Here is a 21035-nt window from a genome sequence, read left to right as displayed (position 1 = left end):
CTGTTATGGCCATCGCTCGCCAATGTTACCTCACGATGGTAGAACAAGGACCGCAGGCCGACGGTGCTTGCAGTGACGGCGATGGAATTACGAGGTAGGAATTATGTCGATAGAACGACGAAAGCATATAAGGACGACAGCATGACGACGATGAGATGTTTCTGAAGTGATGGCGATAAATAATTGCGACGGAATACAATGCCATGACGCCGGTGTTCTAATCTCGATTGATTGACAATAATTGCACAATACTACAGGAATGAAATAGAAATTATGCTGATGGAACCTGAGGTGGTATGACGACCAAAGCATTTAGAAATTTTTAGCCAACCAGACACTCTTCTGAATAACATACCAGCCTTCTCCGTTTCTTTTCTCCTATTCCTTCCCAAGACGCTTTACAAAATATCCTCGGCCGTTGAGCTCAGTACGCCGGTGCTCTAGCTCATTAGGCCACGATCACACATTTACAAACATATCTTGCCAACAAGTATATTATTCAAGCTCGAACTTAGGGGGAACATTGAGCTTGGGGGCTCCTATCAAAATACATGGGAAATCGGCAATAGTTTCTCGGAGCAACCGATGCACCAAATCGGATGAGTTATGTTGAATTTAGAGAAAAAGTTAAAATGTAGTGATTGCAGAAAGGGATATTTTATTATAGGCCGTCTACTTTTTTTTTTACGTAAAATTTTAAAGAAGTGCCAAATTTCGAAAAAGAAAACTTGACTTATAGAGCTATGTACTTCAGCAGCTAAAATGAAATCGGAATTCTGTAAACTGCACCTAATAATAAATCCAAAGCGCATAGCAATCATATATCATACACCATCCTGAAATATACCACTATGTTGTGAATGTTGCATCTGTAAAACCCTTCCAAACATTATAACAAATTCACGTAAGTTTTAAGGTATAGCAAAAAAAAATATTGTTCCCTTTTGATGCTCCAGCGGGTGCAGTTTATAGAAATGCCATATTTGTTTTTAATAGCTGAGTTGCGGATTTGGAAACTTCATGCTTCTATTTTTTTTCTGAAATTTACGAACATCCTGCGATTTTTTGAAAACATTACACTATATAAACGAAAATTCTATTTGTTGCAATCTCTGCAATTTAACTTTCCCTCTTAATGCAAAACATTTCATTCAAATAGGTTCAGCGGTTTTCTCATAAAAGCATTCCTGCATTTTACGTGTAATTGTGTAATTAGTGAATCCGGCATCGAAGATCGGCCCGAGCTAAAGCTTCCTCTTAAACAATGGATCACGCCAGTTCTATAGGAAACCCATGAACAGAACCCTGACGCATATGCAAGACCGTGGCCACAGTGGTGCACAAATAAAAAGTCTGCTCAAGGAAAAAAAATATATATTCAATGGCAGCTTCGCGGGAGCCTTTATCTCGGCCAGACATCTCTCCAGAATGCGGACGAGCTTTCTGGCCAGGTGTCTAGCAAAACCGTCGATTCATTGTCAGTAGAGCAAGTAGCTGGCCGTCTTCGAGATAACGCTGATACACAAGCACGCTCGTTTTCAAGCACCGAGGTGAAGCGACGGCTTCAGGGTGTGTTTCTTTGTATTGCGCTTTCTTTAGTTGTGCGTCATAGCATACGACATAGCGGGAATTTCGAGTTCTTTAAGGTCGATACGCCACGTGGTGGCGAAAAAAGGAAACTGTACGAAATGTCCCCAATTCCTGGTATTGGTGCGCCGGGCATGCCGCTGATGCCGCCGCGTCGTCCGTCGAACCGGAAGCTGCTAGCAGACGGCGCGCCCCACAATTCCCTGCGATTGCTCGTTTTATGGGTCCCCTATTGTGAAGAGGATTATTGGCTGTGGACTGAGAGCGGTTAACGCAGCAGTCAAGTAGCAGCAAGAGACCAAGCACGAGCGGCGAACCCCCTGCTTAGCGCTGGTGATGATGATTCACCAGCGTTCGTCGTCTTCATTACATACCAAATAAATTCGTTTACGTATACCGGGGGTTCCCAAACTGGGTTCCACGGAACCCAGGGGTTTCGCGAACAGCATTTAAGGGTTTCGTGAGTGGTCACAACTATTCCTGGAGAATTCCAGCAAACTTGAAAGTAGAAAAAATCGAGAAGCAGACACTAACAAAGTGACAGGAAGCTGGCTGGATGTGTATGTCTGCTTCTCAATTTTTTCTACTTTCAAGTTTGCTGGCAATCTCCAAGTATAACCTAACCGGCCACCTTCCTGTCACTTTGTCTATGTCTGCCTCTCGATTTTTTTCTACTTTCAAGTTTGCTAGCATTCTCCAAGTATAACCATGTACCAACTAGCCCAACAAGCCACTCCCATGAACACCTATTCCGACGCCATCCCCCTTTGAGTGGATTTTTACATTAGAGTTTAAATTGAACAATAAAAACCATCACATCCGCACTTCCGTAATCTTCACGAGAAAGTTTGTTTCACCAGAACAATCATCGTGAACCCGCGTATAAGCACATAAATGGTAAAAGAAATGGAGTGTGTGGAAGGGGGGTGGGGGGGCAGTGTTCCGCGGCACTCAGGGGAGGTAGCTGGGGTACCTTGAAGGTCAGAAAGTTTGGGAACCCCTGACGTATACGATACAGCTGTCAATATACGACGGTTATATTTCTTTATTGTCGGGAGGCGCGCTCACCTGCTAGGTTTGGGACAATACGATAACTTTTGATAGTACCTACAAAGATTAATTCCCACCTGAGCCGGCAAGTAGGCTTGTAGTTGAAGACGTACTGCTTCAGCAACTTATTCATAGCACTGTAATGCCCCCACGAGGCGTGGGATGCAATCGCTTCGCCGTTGTTGCTCGTTGTCTTGAAAAAGGCAATGCCGGGATCCCTAGGTGCTTTTGGTCCGCGCCTCCCAAACGCCCATTCCAGGTCACCCACATCCTTGTGCAAGTTTAGAAGCCTGCGCATACAACGGCAGAAAGACGCGAAGGTGCTAGTCATTACTTAAGAGGAGGTAATGCTTATTCATACTAATGCCTTAATAAAATGTGGAGAAAGAGACAACGGAGGCAGGAAATGCAGAGGGATTAAGTAGACTTCGTCCAGTTTGCTACCTTACACGTGGGGAGGGCACGGAGAAGTGAAAGAGAGCTCGAGACAGATAACATAGGAGTTAAGATCAATCACACCCAGTACACAATGTGTGCCGTATCTTTACTGGGGCACTCAAGTCTGTCGCCAGCAGGTACACTGTAGAAGAGGTCGTGTGGGTTTCTGGGTAAATTGTGGTTAGCGGATTAGATGTCGGATGAGATGTCGGATTAAATCTGCAGAGTACAATCAACCTCTCTACACGGCTTTCATAGATTATGAAAAGGCATTCGATTCAGTAGAGATACCAGCAGTCATAGAGGCATTGCGTAATGAAAGAGTACAGGAGGCATACGTGACTATCTTGGCAAATATCTAGAAGCATTGCACAGCAGCCTTGGTTCTCCACAAAAAAAGTAGAAAGTTAACTATCAAGAAAGGGGTCAGGCAAGAAGACACAATCTCTCCAATGCTATTCACTGCATGCTTAGAAGAAGTATTCAAGCTCTTAGACTGGGAAGGCTTAGGAGGGAGGATCAACGGCGAATATCTCAGCAACCTTCGGTTTGCAGATGACATTGTCCTATTCAGCAACAGTGGGAACGAATTGCAGGAAATGATTGAGGACTTTAACCGAGAAAGTGTAAGAGTGGGGTTGAAGATTAATATGCAGAAGATAAACATAATAGCCTGGCAAGGGAACAAGAATTCAGGAATAATCAGTCAGCCTCTACAGTCTGTAAAGTAGTATGTTTATCTAGGTCAATTACTCACAGGGGACCCTGATCATGAGAAAGGAATTTAAAGAAGAATAAAATTGGGTTGGAGTACATACGGCAGCCATTGCCAAATCCTGACTGGGAGCTTACCACTGTCGTTGAAAAGAAAAGTGTACAATCATTGCATTCTACCGGTGCTAATATATGAAACAGAAACTTGGAGGTTACCAAAGAAGCTCGAGAAGAAGTTAAGGACCGCACAAAGAGCGATGGGACGAAGCATGTTAGGCCTAACGTTAAGATACAGGAAGAGACCGGTGTGGATTATAGAGAAAACGAGGATAGCCGATATTCTAGTTGACATTAAGAGGAGAAAATGGATCTGGGCAGGCCATGTAATGGATTGGATGGATAACCGGTGGACCATTAGAGTTCCGGACTGGATACCAAGAGAAGGGAAGCGCAGTCCAGGACGGCAGAAAACTAGGTGTGGTGATGAAGTTAAGAAATTTGCAGGCGCAAGTTGGAATCGCCAGCGCAAGAAAGGGGTAATTGGAGATCACGGGGAGAGGCCTTCATCCTGCAGTGCACATAAATATAGACCGATGATGATGATCTAAAAATTTACATGATTATCGTTTACAAGAACAGCTCCATGATCCCTGGAGCATACTACTTGCTAAAGTCTTTGCGTGTCAGGGCCCCTCCATACCACTCAAGCTCCGCTTTTTTTGCACTTCATTTCCCTTTTTCACTCGACGAGAGAATTCAATGTCCTGTCGGCAAATTGGGATTGTCACGCATTCCGAAAAATCTCACCCATAGCGTTGCACTCCTGCGCAGGACTCCGCCTCTTGTGTTCACCCTTCGACCCACACTCGATGCAATGAAGATGCAATTTAATGGGAAACCGGGGTCGACGCTATTCCCACGCAGTCGTCACCGTAGGCTCTTTGCAGCAATTACTAGGCGTTCCGTAACCGCCCGCTTGTAGCGATTGTCGTCTTGACTGACGCCACTGCTTCCAAAGAATGCGGCGGTTGTGGTCACATTGAATGGAGGTTGTGTCTGTCCGCACGGGGTTCGGCGCTGGACCCCATCGTAGTCTGTGCGGGGTCCCGGACTACGAGCTTTCCCGTGTGCTTCACGAGAAACACAAAGAACGACGTTGCCGTTTAGCGACGTACAAGGCCGATGATCCATTGCAGTTTGGGGTCCCAGAACTCATCTCGTTTGTCAGCCCTGGGTCATCGAACAGACCAAGATACGATACATAATCGGCTGTTAATTAGCTTCAGGGGACACTGCCGTCGTCGCTAGCTCCTTCGCGTCGAAAGGACGACGAAGCGAGCGTTGCATTCCATAGCTGCACGCTCGCCGGTGAGCACGCTCTGTCCAGAAAGACCGCTAGGCACAACAGCGTGTTCTTGGCATGAGTGGGGCAGGTCACACAAACACGAAACCCGTGTGTGCGTGTGCGTGTGTGCGTGTGTGCGTGTGCGTGTGTGCGTGTGTGCGCGTGCATGTGCATGTGCGTGCGTGTGTGTGCGTGCGCATGTGCGTGCGTGCGCGTGTGCGTGTGCATGTGCGTGCGTGCGCGTGCGTGCGCGTGTGTGTAAAGGGGGGAGGCCTAATTCGTGGACCAACACATGAATGTCACTTTAAATCCAGGTTTCCATCGGATAAGGAAATTCATCGTTGCTGCATAATATTTGGCGTATCAAATGAATTATATCTGACCTGAAGTTGGACCACCCGTCTGGTACAACCGGTACGCCGATAATTTTAAGCAGCCTTCGGGGAGCAGAGGGTGAGGGGGCGTCCCCGCGAAATGTAAGGCCATGTAAGGCACGCTGCATGGGCACTCGCTATGGCCAAAGATGACCCGCCGGCGTGGCTCAGTCAGCTAAGGCGTTGCGCTGCTGAGCACGAGATCGCGGGATCGAATCCCGGCCGCGGCGGCCGCATTTCGATGAAGGCGAAATGCAAAAAACGCCCGTGTGCTTGCGTTGTAGTGCAAGTTAAAGAACCTCAGGTGGTCAAAATTACTCCAGAGCCCTCCACTACGGCGTGCCTCATAATCAGAACTGGTTTTGGCACGTAAAACCCCAGAAAGAAGAATGGCCAACAATGGAGGTGCATATGATCTTCTCAGAGGAAAGTCATATACCCGTTGTTTTCAGGAACACTGCGCTATCATGAGCACAGCATTCTGAAATGCAGCCTCTTGATTGGCAATTTTTTTGCACAAGACCTACACCGCGTATTATCGTAAATATCGTAGATTGTAAATTGGAGTCCGCCCAGTTCCTCGAACTACCAGACGAGGTTAGCCTTGAGAAAGAGCACTCAGGAAAGGATGGCTCCTTGAGGCGAACGTACTGCATTACCATGTCTGAGTGCTCGGGGCGGCGACAACAAACGTATCAAAAAACTTGTGATGAAATTAGGTATGCAGTCACTGAGCCTAGCCTCTCAAACCGAGCCAATTACCGCTTCGCGGCGTGGCAAGGTAGGAAGCTTTCTTCCGATGAGCCACCAATAAGAGGTCTGGTTGTGCTTTATTGGTCCGGCGTAATATGTGCGTTGTCTTGCGCAACACGTACTGGCATGCGTGCACAGGCCTTGTAGGAATCCTTTCGGCAGCTGATGAAACCGCACTGTTGTCCAGGACGGCTACGAAGTCGAGGACGGCAGAGAATCAGATGGTGTGATAAAATTAGGAAATTTTTAAAGGCATAACTTGGAATCAGCTAGCGCAAGAAAGGGCCAATTCAATCCCCGGATCCTTTCGATCCCCGGATCCTTTCGATCCCCGGATCTGGACGAAGTTTTCAAAAGTGAAGCTGTCATTCTGAGAAAGCCGTATGGGTTAAACTTGTCGCTTCGTGCTACGGTCATGTGGATAAGATTTCTCTTTCATAAATCTTCCAACTCCTTGCAGATTGCCGCAGAGAGTATTTGGCATGGTATGTTTCCTTTGTTATAGCGTACAGCCTTAATTTGTGGACCTAGGGAAAAGAACGCAGGCAACGTGGGACATGGCATTCTTGTTACTTAGTGTCAAAAACAGTCATGTGGGGTGTTGTCTCCGTTTTTGCTGTCCATAAATTTAGGCGGTGCACAGCAGTGCCGTCGGAGTATGTCACAAAACGCTCCGATGAAACCATTGTTATATTTTACTTCTTTGCTTGTGTTTTTGACGTATTGTAAATATTACTGTTCTGAAATTTTCTATTTCTCTCCTTCTTATTAAACTGTCCACATTATTTTGTATCTTTGACACAATTATGTGCGTGTTTCAGAGCACTGCACGGGCCTGATTTTTCGGCCCGAGCCCGGCCCGGGCCCGCTTTACGAGGCCCGAGCTCAGCCCGGGTCCGTAATACAGAGCCCGAGCCCGGCCCGGGCCCGGGCGTACATGACCAAGACCAGCCCTGGGCCCGGCCCGGGCCCGTGGTTCCAAGCCCGGCCCGACCCGGGCCCGTGTTACTGAGCCCGGACCCGGCCCGGGCCCGGGCGTTCATTACTAAGCTTAGCTAGGGCCCGCGCGTGCATGACCAGGCCCGGCCTGTAAGAAAAAAAATTCTTTTTTTTTTACTTACAAATTGTACTGTATCTGTCAGCCTCACCTTCTCGAGGTTTAGTCAGCTGAAATATATAAGCAATAAAAGGCCGAAATCTTTGTTTCTCCCACAGGGACATCAGTAATCCGGCCCATTGCCTGTGCTACTATTTTCTGTTGGTGGGCATGCACTTACCTTGATTTGTACGGTATGGTTCTCTGATGTCATTTAGCATGCAAATATACAGGGCATTTCATTTTAGCTGAACCAAATTTTTAAAGATTGCCTGTGGCAGATAGCACAGTTATAATCCTTGATCTAAACTACTCGATGAGGCGGCCATTACTTCCACGAGAAATCAAAACGCCTAATTGAAGAATTAACATAATGACGCTAATTAACGTTTTAAATAATTATTTTATGGCACATCTTTCAATCTACGAACTATAGCCGCCGAGTTCGCAAGGCGTATCCACTTGGAACGAATTCTCAGGACTAAACCAGTTTCGAGATAATAATTTTCAAAGTGTCCGACGAAATCAATCAAATCAAATCAATTTATTGTCCAGTTTACATGCTGGACGGTCATTTTGGACTAAAAGATACATGTGCAGCTTGACGTGACTCAAAAGACCAGGCGGGGCAATAGTACAGCAAACATATATTTCCAGCTATCGCTGGAATTCCTCATAGACGAAATAGCTATGAACGGAAAGGCAAAGAATATTTGCGTCACGGCGATTAACAGAATTGGAAAAAGTTTTAACAGAATGCATTTTAAACAACACTACAATGCTGTACAAAACAACGCAACACCAGCTATACAGCATAGCATGAGACTGAATTTTACAAGATCAACATTTGTTAACAAAACGAAACAGGATTTGCATTTTATACCCAGAACCATACACAAATACAGAATAATCACATCAGATACATTACAAGCGACCAAAGTGTCAGCTGAGTTCTTTCTCACTGAAATTACCGCCATTTTTGTATCTGTTCAAAGTGAATGGTAGGTACTGTATTAACGACTGATGCTTATAGAGTGTTCTGAAGTATGGAATTGACCATATCTCAGGATTTCTTGTGTTCGCATTAATGCGACGATGCTCTAAGGAGGCTAATTGTTTTATGTAGTTCCAAGGTAATTCTGACATGGATGGCCTAATAGATGGTCAAAACGCCTAATTGAATATTTAACATAATTACGCGAATTAACTTTTTAATTAATTATTTAACGGAACATCTTTCAATCTACGAATTATAGTCGCTGAGTTCGCAAGGCGCATCCACTTGGAACGTATTCTAAGGACTGAACTAGTTTCGAGAGTTAACTTTTTGAGGAAAACGCTGTTTTATGCACTGAAGCACAAAAGTAACTGGCCTTAGCGCTAAAATAATGCCATAGTATCGACACTGATAATAGTGCGATCGCAAAAGCGGTAACATGGAAATGGTTTGAGGAGTGGTTCTTTGTATAATTTACTTTTCTTTACGCGGAAACAATGTTCGTTTTTGCGGAAAAGAAAAAAATTGCGTAGCTTGCACTGGCGGCGCAATGCTAAAGAGACAGCGGAGATGATGGGCACCTAGCTAGTCCTGGCTTTTGGGCTAGACTGACCACTACCAAGTCATCCCCAGCATTTCCCGGAATTTATTTATTATTGATTGATTATCGATTAGCTATTGATTGGCTATCGACTGTCTATTACAAGATATTGGCCACGTACTTGGGATAGGCTAAGCACTACCAAGTTACCCGAATTTATTGATTATTGATCCATTATCGATTAGCTCTTGATTGGCTGTTGATTGGTTATCGTAAGGTATTGGCCAAGTATTTGGGCTAGGCTAAGCACTACCAAGTAATTCCCAGCATTTCCGGGAATTTATTGATTATTGATCGATTATCGACTAGCTATTGATTGGCTATCAATTGCCTATCGATAGGCAATTAGTCCCCACCATTCTTAGCTAGACATATCCAGGCTCAGCTTTGTCCTCGCCGTACTGGAGCAGCTGATCGCTGCTCTTTACATAATCTAATTACCTTGCTTGGCACCTGTGGTGCTCACGCAGGAGAAGCCCATACACAAGCTTCTTCGCGGCGAGTTTTTGTGAGCTTTCAATTGTGTTCGTGACTCCGTCCATGCTCTATAGAAGGTAGATGACACGTTTGAAGGACCTTTTTGGACTTTGTTGCTAGCCATGAGGATGCTGAACTTGCCTTTACCGTTGTACATCCTTCTTCTATGTCATCATCACCCCTCATCCAGCTTTTATGTCCCCGTTCTCCCCTCCCCCTGTGCAGAGTAGCAGGCTAGAGCATGCTAGCTCAGGCCGACCTCTCTGCCTTCCTTCAAATAAATTATATCTCTCTCTCTCTTTTGCTAGTTCACAGGGGTATGTGCCATTGCTCTTGGACCCTTTCTGCACTGCTGCCAGGATCGGCCCACATTTTTGGATTCGGCGGAAACATTACGTCCGGCTGAAACAGCTCCGCTGTTAAAAATGAGAACTTCATCTGTTTTACTATTTTCTTTGATGAGAAATAGTCATCTGATAACATATGCAGTCAAGAGAGCGGTGTGGATCTGAGAACAAACTGGGATAACCGATATTCTAGTTGACATTAAGCGGAAAAAATGGATCTGGGCAGGCCATGTAATGCGTAGGATGGATAATCGGTGGACCATTAGAGCTACAGAATGGATACCAAGAGAAGGGAAGCGCAGTCCAGGACGGCAGAAAACTAGGTGGGGTGATGAAGTTAGGAAATTCGCAGGCGCAAAATGGAATCAGCTAGTGCAAGACAGGGTTAATTGGAGATCGCAGGGAGAGGCCTTCGTCCTGCAGTGGACATAAATATAGGCTGATTATGATGATGACAGTCATCTTGCACGTGTCACTTCAGCTTGGCACAGAATGCATTGAACCATGCAATGCATAACGGTCGCATGTGCTCGAAAGCCTACTTAGGCCATTCAATGAGCGGGCCCGAGTCTGGCCCGGGCCCGTGGCTTCAAGCCCGAGTCCGGCCCTGGCCCGCAGCCTCAAGCCCGAGCCCGGGCCCGGCCCCAGCCCGCCGACAAACGCTTCGGGCCGGGCCGGGCCCGGGCTTTCGGGCCGGCCCGGGCCCGTGCAGTGCTCTAGCGTGTTTTATGCAAATAGTGCGCTTTTAATGATACACCCAATACTATCCGTAATGAATATAGCGTCCTACTATGACGATAATATGCATGGTTTTCGTGCAAATTAATAAAAAGATGGTCGTCTGGCTAACGTACTGAACGAGCTATCGCACTAACTATTCAAAAAGTGGACCCTGGCTCACACGAGTCTCTCAAAGTCGGTGGGCAATCCGTAGGGGTCGTAGGGGACACTTGTAGCTCCGGTCAGTCCCCGCTGCATGCCTGATATTTGAAGTACAGCCAACTCCACCTGCAGATGTGAGCAGGTAAACACTATAGGGTGTGATGACTGTGTAGGGGTACTGCTATATGGTTTAATACAAGATAACACTGTAAAAAGACAAAGTGTGCCGACTATCAAGGGCACTTGGAATCACCTCTGAAATGCTCCTTCACGATCCGTATTTCTAAAGAGGTCGCAGATGTTATTAGATTTTTTGGAAAAAAAGGTCCATGTGATCAGACTTTTTTTTATGAGCATCGCGAGCATGCTCAACAGATCTTGTCGGAATGCGATTATTGAAGCATTCGAAGAAGCCATTTGAATATGTAGAGCCGCAAAGTTTCAGATTGCGTCTGCAGCATCTTAAAGAACCTCCACCTCCTACGTATTGACACGAGTAAGACCACCGAAGACCATAGCATAGTTTTCGACAGAGGCAACGACGATTGAGAAAACTCTGGAAATTAGCACTGGATAATAGACAGTTTTAGTTTAGCGTTAGCGTAATAGCGGGGTTACGGGAAATAGCGTTACCGTTCCGCAAACGAACTTTGCAGAAGGAGAGTTTTAGTATAGCGTGATAGCGTAGTTTACGTGTGCGACGCTATTCTATTACGCTTTGAATTTCGCATACATAGGGCACCTAAGATATGTGTGTGTGCGTCCGGAAAGTGCGATAAGCAGCGCAATGGAAGCCAGGAGCGCGTTGTATTTTTACTTCACATGTCCGTCGATCTGCAACGAAACAGACAAGCAGTACAAGCTGTCTACCATAGCCTCCGAAATCCTCCCATCTCAGAGGCCATATGCCGTCGTCGCGCCTATCTCCCGACTTTATCGACAGTTGGCGCTCACATCTCGGAGAAAATTTCTTTCGTTAGGCTTAGGCGCGTTCGAAACGAGAAGCGATCTCGAAAACTCCGCTGAATTATCCATAAAAACATATTGTCGATCTTGCCTGAAGGTAAGCGAAAGCACAGTCGGAGGGCCCAGCAGTCATTTCCTACCAACAAAGTGAATTATTCAACAGCAACTCCAAATTCAGTTCGAAGTGGGCGGCCGGGACCGCCGCCATGTTTTACGTACACTACGTAAACACGCTAACACGGTAGCGTTAACTCTGAGAAATAGCGTGCGCACGGTAAACGGTATGGCTCGTTTAGCGTTCTGCGCATGCGCATTTGGATCCCACTATTCCGGTACGCCCGCTATTCCGGTAACCACGCTGAACTAAAGCTGTCTAATATAACCGCCAAGGGCTCACGCCACAGTGCGCAATCCAAGCACTGGGCTCCCACGACCTCCAAGCGACCATCAGAGCCATTGTGCGCGAAATGCGCAAGACGTTACCTTCGTTGCAGCCTCAAATGGCCTCAATCACTGACATGGTCAAGGACAAACTTCGACGGTCACTGGGAGTTTCCCAAGTACAGCTCGAATCGCCACCTCCCGTGCGGGAAGCGATGACCTATGCCGCCGTCGCCGCCGTCACGTCCTCCCTCCGCGCCTGCGCCAGGGCCCGGTAGTGTAATTTATTATCCAGGGCAGCTGGGCACTCGGACTGTGGCGCCGCCGCACGGGAGAACGTGAACCACGGCGGCGCCTCGGATCTGTTTGTGCCCCGGTGGCCGTGGTGGCCGCGGTGCCGGGCGAGCGATGACACCACGCTTGTCAATTCGGTTAGAAAGCGAATGTGTCCAAGATTATGCGGCCGATAAAACTACTCTACTATCCCTACTCCGAATAGCTCTCTACCAATTTGCTATCGCAATTGATGCTTCGCCTTTCGGGCGAAACTGCGACATTTTTTCTTTTATAATTGAATAACCCCTTCGTAGTTTACGTTGCGGTTTTTTTATAGTGTCTAAACAGATTGCAGAGAACGCATGTACTTGAATAAGGGTCATTGCTTGGTGATATTACTTGTAAGAAGATGTTTTTTCCGTGTGCGGTTTTGACGACAGCAGGGCTTTGTGGTTGTATATGGCGTGCCGTCGGCATGCCATTGCGTCCAATTTCATTGGGTGTTTTTATTGCGATAGCAATTATATGGACACTCCAAAGCAGATTTCTGCCGTCGGCGTCGCCATCGCCGTCGCCGTGAGGTTCCGTATGACGTCAATGGAGATGGAATCGTCGCCGCGCGCCGCCGAACGCTGTATGTGTGAGTGAAAGGGCGCGAGGGACGCGCGCTTTCACGGGGAGTGAGCGCAAGGCGGAGAACAAACGCGCGTTCTGCGCCATGTTCCCTTAAAGGCTGCAGAATCAAGCGTCTCTTTCCTCCTTTACAATCACCATATATGTAGAGCAAACGCGACTTCTTCAGACACGCGGAAGGCCGGGGGGGGGGGGGGGGGGAGAGAAGGGAGGCGACGTTTAGCTGCGGCACAAAATGCCTATCTATATAAAAACGTTGCGAGGCGAGAAGGTGGTAAAGACTTCCGACGCTGCTCGACGAGTGTCCCGTTCTGATCTCGTCGAAAACCTCCTGCAACAGTCACCAAGGCCGCGCGCGTTTTGTGCGAACGCGGGCAAAACGCCGACGGCGTCGACAACAGTTCTGTGTGTTGCCGTTGCTGCTGCATGTCCAAGTTTGTACAGTTGATAAAACTACTATCCTTATTCCCTATAGCTAGCTCTCTACAAATTTGCTATCGCAATTGATGCTTCGCCTTTCGGGTGAAACTGCGACAACTTTTTTTTTTCTTTTTTTCAGGCACGCCTATACCGTTGTAAGAGGGACTTCAGGGCGATGACGTGGCCGGTATCATGGTCGTGTCGAGGACATTGTGCACGTACTCGCACGAAAGAGACCCTGGAGAGAGCCGGAGGCCGTAGACGGTGCGGTATCGCATCGGGTGGTCGACGAGACTGTATCGGGGCAAGTCGAGGGAGAAAGGCTTGTCTGATGGTGGCTGACGGGCACAGGACGAGATGCGGGTAGCGCTGGTGGTGGGAACGCAGGCAGCGATTCGCGCACCGTGCGGTCAGCCATTGGAAGAGGGTAGTACGACGGCTGTACGAGCCATGCCGTCATTCCTACTCAGAAGGGCGAAGGCGGCGAGGCGAGCGGTGGCTGCGACGACCAGCGTGGCAAGCTTCTGGAACGACACTGCGCGTGCCGAGCTTGCGCCTCGAGCACGCGCTGCGCTTCCTTATTTTAAAGACGATAGTCTTTTTTGGGGAACTTAAACGCTGAAAATTTGGTTTGTCTGTCTGTCTTTCTGTTTGTCTGTCTGTCAACCGATTCAGCCACCCGGCCAAAGTTGGACCACTTGCTTACCGCCCACACTACTTAAACTGGTACGGCTGTTCATACTTGTGAACGTTATCGATCAAAAAGTAAATATTACGCATATCTGAGGCGCAACATCACTAGGTAAGTATTAGGAGGTGTGTTCCTTTAATAGAAAATACATAGATACGTAACTCTAAAGACCCTAGTTTCTTAAGCTACGCTGAAAATGCCATGCTATGCGCGCCGACGAACGACGTCTGCCACGAAGGGAGGGAACCCTCTGCACAAGCTCGTGTTTCCCCGACTGCTCGCCGACGAGCGCCCTCTGCCTTGGAGGAAGGACACCCTCTGCACAAGCTCATGTTTCCCGATGTATTGCCAGATGGCGTCCATGTCTCACGCAGCGCCTCCTCAATTTTATCAATGCCAGCCAGATGCGGCCGATTCAACATAAAGGCAGCGCTGTCTGAGGCAGGGCAAAAGATAAATGGCCGCTTGATGAAATACAACCCACTCTACAAGACATGCCCAGACAACGCAGGGAAAGGCCGACGACCAAATTGCAGCGGAGAAGCGCCGGCGTGCCGACGTTCGTCGTCTCAAGCGTGCCCAGGAAACGTCCGAGCAACGAGCCGAGCAGCTAGCGCAAGATCGTGAGTCGAGGCGCACCCGGAGGCAACAGGACACAGACCAGGTGCGGGACGCGCGAATCGTCAGCGACCGAGAGGCTAAGCGAGCGTACCGGGCGGCAGAAGAGACGCCCGAAGCTCGTGCCGAACGGGTAATCAAGGGCCGCCAGGCACAACGGAAACGCAGGGAAACAGAAACTCCAGAAGATGGCGCCCAAAGGCGTGGAAAAGACCGTGAAGCCAAGCGAGCCAAGCGAGCCGGCAGAAGACTATCGTCTTTCGACGATATTTGCAGCGAAGCACGCAGATACGCGGCCATTTTTTCACTTCTTTGACAGCCGGCGCCAAGGCACCGGCTGAGAGCGCCTCAAAACGCCCAGCGTTGCGGCGTCGGTGGGCGCTACACCGTGTATACCGACAAATTCATTCTATTCCCGCCAGAACTTGCTTTATAGGCATCTGGAAGAATGCACGGGCGCAATTTTACGTGAATTTGATAATGAAAACTTGTCTGATGTGGAGGGAGAAATCGACGGATCTTCAGACAGCGGTGATGAGTTTGAGCAGCCTGAGCCAGATATTTCACGTTTTCAATGCATCAGTTGTGAACGCATGGCTGGAGTATATAAGTGATGCAGCTGCACGAGGACTGATGCCTGGCAAGCAACTGGACTTACTGGACTTCACCCTCCATATTACTGAAGCACTTGCACGAGCCGACAGCCGGCCAAAGGTGCAAAAGCCAGGAAGGCCGTCACTCTCCCCTCTGGTGACTTCGACAAAAGCAAGATATGCTGAAAATAGGCCTGTACAAGGCGTTAGGTTTGATCACGTGGGACACTGGCCTCTTCGTACCGACAGCAGGGAACAGCGTTGCAAGCTTGAGGGATGCACAGGACAAACCCGTATCATGTGCGAAAAATGTAACGTGCACCTGTGTCTTGCCAAGGCTCGAAACTGCTTCAGAGGCTTCCACATGAACAATTAGTGGAGTTTGTGTTTGCAATGATTGTGTTTTCCACCTCTGAATAAATGAGCTTTTCACTGCGTTTCTTGAACCACTGAGCCCTGATGTGCGGTTTTGACGACATAACTGTAAATCAGCAAATAATAACACAAATGACTTATTTTTTGCTCAGGCATGTTTCTAGAGTCCTTGTGGTGTAAAATATACAAAGCAAAAAATATATGCAAGAAATAGAAAATCCAGGGCTGAAAGGGTTAAAGAACCCCAGGTGGTCCTAATTTCCGGAGTCCCCCACTACGGCGTGCCTCATAATCAGATCGTGGCTTTGGCACGTAAAACCCAATTCTTAACGATATTAGAATACAATAATGACTCAATAATGACCATGAATCTGCAAAAAATGACAATGACTCATCAAAAAAAGATATTAACACTAAAAAAAATTACACCATCTTCCCATAGGGGATCCCTGAGTAGTATGCGAAGCAGCCATGGGGTCGACCATGGCGCTGACACTGGCGTTGACGCTGGCGCTGTCCGTGGCACTCATCGCGGCGTTGCGTAGGTAAGATTTCCGACGCTGCTCGACGAGTAATGGCTGATCTCGTCGAAAACCTCCAAGCCGCCCCCAGAGGCACCGGCAACAGTTACCAACGCCACACGCGTTCGGTGCGAAAGCGGATAAAACGCCGACGGCGTTGACAACAGTTCTGCGCGTTGTGGCGCCCCCCAGCGGAGTATGCAACGCCTACCGTCGCGCCTCTAACCTAAGCTGCTTCGCATTGTCGCGCGCGGAGCCGTAGGTGTTGCCATTCGTTGCGCAATCCGGAGAGGAGAGAAGTGTCGGAGAGGAGAGGAGGAATGCCGAGAGAAGAGGAGATGAGACAAGGAGAGGAGGGGGAGGAGGATGCGCTGTGCGGGTGTAGACGCCGCACGGCGAAGGGAGGGAGGGAGTGACATAGCCCCGACCATAAGGTGCTTCGCATCTAAAACGACTGCAATGAGTTCGAACGTGGGCAAGAAGTGAAGGAAACACTAAAGCATGATAGTAGAAGTAATAGTCATCAGCATGACTCAGCAAAAATGACAATTCTCAGCGAAAAATATTAACACTCAAGACCACGGCATTGGGCTCGGACATAAATGATAGGTCATGACATGAAATGCGTGTCATGTAGGTCATGAAACAGCCGCCTACGTCTTGGTGCTCTCATGGTTGTTTTGTTCACTTGGTAGGCTCCCTGCACACTGCTTCGCATAACATCGTTTCCCACAGTGCGTGGATGATGATGATGATGACCTTATCACCTTTGGCGCATACCCACTCACGGGGATCGGCCAAGAGTCGGGCAGATTTTATATACGTGCTAAGTGAATAAATTTAGCAAATGTCTAATTTTGGTAAATATAATAATGCGAATAAATTCTAATACGATTCAGTGGAGGGCGTGGGATCTGCATGCCGTCTTTTTCTTTCTTTTTTTTCCTTTTTTATGTCTTCAGTAAACATTAATTGTTAGTTCTGCGCTGGCGTGGGTCTACACTGTCTCCGTTCGTGTAAAAAACTGCGATGTTTTTATTGCGATAACAATCATATGGACACTCCAAGCGCATTCCGGCCATAGTAGTGGTCGTTGTCGTGGCACTGCATTTTGAAAGCAATCTGCGACATGGAAAATGTGCGCGCCCGCGCGGGCCTCATCTTCAAAGCGATCTGCGATGTGGATAAAGTGCAACTAGTGCCGGTAGCTTCCTTTGCGCTGTGCTTTCGACGTTTAGTTCGCGTTGAAGCGACAGACGGCACCAAGGTCAATTCGCTCACGGCTGCTATCGCGCCTCCTCACTCTATAGTGTTTTGACAGCGAGTTTCCGCGGTCACCGAGCGAAATGTGTTCATGTTTACGTGGGCATGCGTCACACCGTGCTTGTTAATTTAGTTGGTAAGCGAATGTTTACAAGTTTATATGGGCGATAAAACTATTATCCTGAGTTCGTATAGTTGTCAACTTATTTGCTATCGCAATCGATGCTTCGCCTGGCAGGCGAAACTGCGATATTTTTTCTCCTACCAAGTATGTCATATCGCAGGAACGTAAATCAATGTCGTGAGGCCACCCCATAGCACTTCCATCTCCGTCGCTCACAACAAAGGCGCGTGCCCGAATCTGGCTTGTAGAGACAAACACGTGTTAACCGAGGTTACCGCGGGAGCTTGTTCTCTGAGGCCAGCTTTTTTGAGAATGACATTAAAGCGCAATATTTTATTTACTTTCAATTTTCAAGGTATTTCGCATGTACGTATGTTTGTATTAAGTATGAACATATCTTCTCTCCCATAAGTGTGTATGTTTGCTAGTTATATGATGATATGTAACATAACCCTTCTAATACGTGTTTAAAAGATCCGAAAAAGAGAGGTATATTCCGAGTTATACCCAGGAATTGTATTACGCGCCAAGCTCGGGTGTAACGAGCAATTAAGAAACGCGTGAGCGGGGAACGTATCCGCAAATATTTGCTGTTATATCGCTATATTTCTGGGGCCAGTAATGATTGGCAAGAACAATGAGTATAGAAGACATGCCTGATGCCAGAAGGGGTCTTTGTCGCCGTACTGGATGGCATTTTCGAGCAGCGACCTCAGGTTGGCCCGGTAGAAAGCGAACAGTCGTGTGCAGAAGGCCGGGTCGGCGTCGCAGTAGTGGCCGTACATGTTGGCATAGTGCTGATCCGTCATAAGACTGGTAGCCGTGCCTTCGGCGTAGCCTGCCGCGTACGCCTGTTGGGAATCCTTGAAGCGACCGTCCGTCTTCACGTACACCGACGACCACCTGAAAGGGGATGCAGAGTCCGTTAATTGTACTAACGAAAATGACTGTGTTATAACAAGTCGACATTGTGAGAATAATGCAACAGAGTGAGACAAGTATGCGGGGAATATCTTACGACAGGTACTTGACCGTAAGGTGACACCAAACCCATAACAGAAGCCGTTACATGAGCCCCGAAAGCGATAGGTCGTTTTATCCTTCATTAAGGCCCAACCACAAGGATGGATTTCGACGGATTTTCGGCGTTGGCGCCGGCCGGCGGCACACGACGGAAACGCTCAACGAGGTTTATTGATGGCTCTCAACCACAAGAGACTCTCGGCTTCGACGTATTTCAAGCGTGGCGCAATGTGGACAGATTCTTGGCCCCGAATTTAGCCGGCCAGTTTTGCAAAATGTTGCGCTAACAGAACAATTGTTTTTACTTGATAAGGACTTCTTGTAGTTTTAAAAGTTCATAAAAATTAGCCGTAGCTCTAGTGCAAACATACACAGTGTTTTGCTGGTTGTCTGTAGTCTTGAAAAACGCAGCACCAGTGACAGACCATGGATAGAGCTGCCGTGTTCGCTCTAAAGGCACGTCCACGCTAGTGGCAAACATACCGTATCGGCGAATCGGCCTCCAGTGCCGTAGAACATCTGCCACGAGAGAGGTGACCGAAGTAGACGACAGTTCGGCCGGCGCACTGCCCGCTGCACGACCGCCAGGCCAATCGACGACCGCGAATCTGCGCGCCCCCGCCACCGGCGAACGTAAACATCGTCTGCAGCCTCTGTTCCTAGCAAAATACTTTCCGCTAGATAACATGACGCGTAAATTGTACATTGTATGAAAAAAATATCGCAGTTTCGCCCGAAAGGCGAAGCATCGATTGCGATAGCAAATTAGTAGAGCGCTATTCGGAGTAGGGATAGTAGTTTTATCGGCTGCATAAACTTGGACACATTGGCTTACTAACTGAATTAACAATCGTGGTGTCAGCGTGCACAAGCAAACATGAATAGATCACACTGAATGACCGCAGCCAACGACTGTCAAAACGCTGGCAGCAAGCGCAAGTTCGCGCGGTGTATCGCTTCAACGGAAACTGAGCGGCAAATGCACAGCCCATACAAAGGTCAGAGCCGTGTGGAGATAAGAGACGGTGCCGGGCGACCGCCGGGCAGAGAAGTTGTTGGCAGAGGAGAAGCTGCCCCCCCTCCCTCCCTCTTCTCGTTTCTTGCTTTCGCGTGGGAGAGAGTGGTAAGGTACGCCTTTGGCGCCGGAGCACAGCGCCGCCCCGCCTCCCTCCCTCCAATACCCCAACCCCCTTTCGCGGGACGGTCGCGTTTGCTTTCCGCCATGCGTTCGCCCTCCGTGATAGCGCGCGTCCCCCGCGCGCTTTCGCTCGCGCATACGGCGCGCGGCGACGATTTTATCGCCCTTGGAATCTATACGGAACCTCACGGCGACGGCGACGGCTACGGCAGAAATCCGGTTGAAGTGTCCATATAATTGCTATCGCAATAAAACGATATCCACTGTCGAACGTTAAACACGATCCGAGAGCTGAGCTGCAGTGCACGGCTACCGACGGCAGACAACCGGCTCGGCTGTGCCCGCATCGCAGCCGACGGCGCCGCTTATGTGTGCGCATTTTCTTCTTTGTGTATAATTATTGCGAAAAGCGACAACAACGGTGAGAAAATATTGCGGCTTTTGAGCGTCGGTGATTCATTCTGAAGCACCGTCAGCTTTAGCTTTCGAGTGAGCCGGAGTAGGCCTTGCGTCGATATCGGCGCCGCCGAACGATCAGTTGCGGTGAGGCTGCCGTCGGTGCCAGAGTGACACCTCTTCGGTCACTGATTGGCCACATCGCTGTGCGGATGCCGCACAAACGGGTTCCGGTCCCATCCTGTCTACGGCAAGGAAATCTCGCCGCTCGCGAGCGAAACCACCGTTGAACGACGGCCCGCGAACGGCAAACGCTGTGCGGTGAGTTGGCGTGCCGGTAACGTGGACGGGCCTTAAGTGTGCACTTCGGCGTTCCTTGCATGTCGCTGTCTGGAAAGAGTACATCATTATCTATGATATCGTACAAAGCTGCACCATTTGCAATGGCCGAAGCACGCGCGAGCGATCGGCTGCTTGGGACGCGGACGAGGCACTCGCGGACGGCAACGCCTGAAGCTCGCTTTGTAAATAGCCTCCGAGCTCGCTCACATTGCGCGTCGTGCCGTCTCGGAGACCATAGTTTGTTTGCCTCTTGCGTCTACTGCCACTTCCACCATCGGCGCTGCATTCTGGCATGCTCTAGGGTGCCTCGATGCCCAGCGCCGAACGGCGGCGCTGGCATCGAGGCACCCTAGCATGCTCGGTCTTGAGGCGCCGAGCGAGCCTGAACCGGCGGCGCATTGTTCTCCATGCCGCCGGCCGCCGCCGTGTGCCACCGGTTGGCGCCGACGCCGAAAATGCGCCGAGAGAAGAGAATAAACTTTATTACAATATCGTGGAGACCAGTTGTGCTTCGAAGGTGGAGCCCTTAGTCCGAGGCCCCATAGGTAGCAGCCACCGCCTCGGCACGGTCAACCAGCCATTGCTGAATCCGTCGAAGATTTCTCCCTTGCGGT

At 48.8% G+C, this 21035-nt stretch overlaps 1 long non-coding RNA gene across 1 annotated transcript in view; it reads right to left on the bottom strand.

The window, feature by feature from the left end:
• Positions 1-2906: 2906 nt before the first annotated feature.
• LOC125940172 (uncharacterized) overlaps positions 2907-21035 on the bottom strand; it is a 44894-nt gene continuing 26765 nt past the window's right edge. Inside the window, exons 2-3 of the long non-coding RNA XR_007463406.1 lie at positions 10681-10787; positions 2907-2927 (exon numbers count right to left, since the gene is read on the bottom strand). This is a non-coding gene — a long non-coding RNA (uncharacterized LOC125940172). The remainder of the gene's footprint in view (positions 2928-10680; positions 10788-21035) is intronic.

This window comes from Dermacentor silvarum, chromosome 9 (assembly GCF_013339745.2).
Source record: "Dermacentor silvarum isolate Dsil-2018 chromosome 9, BIME_Dsil_1.4, whole genome shotgun sequence".
NCBI classification, from domain to species: Eukaryota; Metazoa; Arthropoda; class Arachnida; order Ixodida; family Ixodidae; genus Dermacentor; species Dermacentor silvarum.
This window is presented reverse-complemented; position numbering and strand designations above follow the sequence as displayed.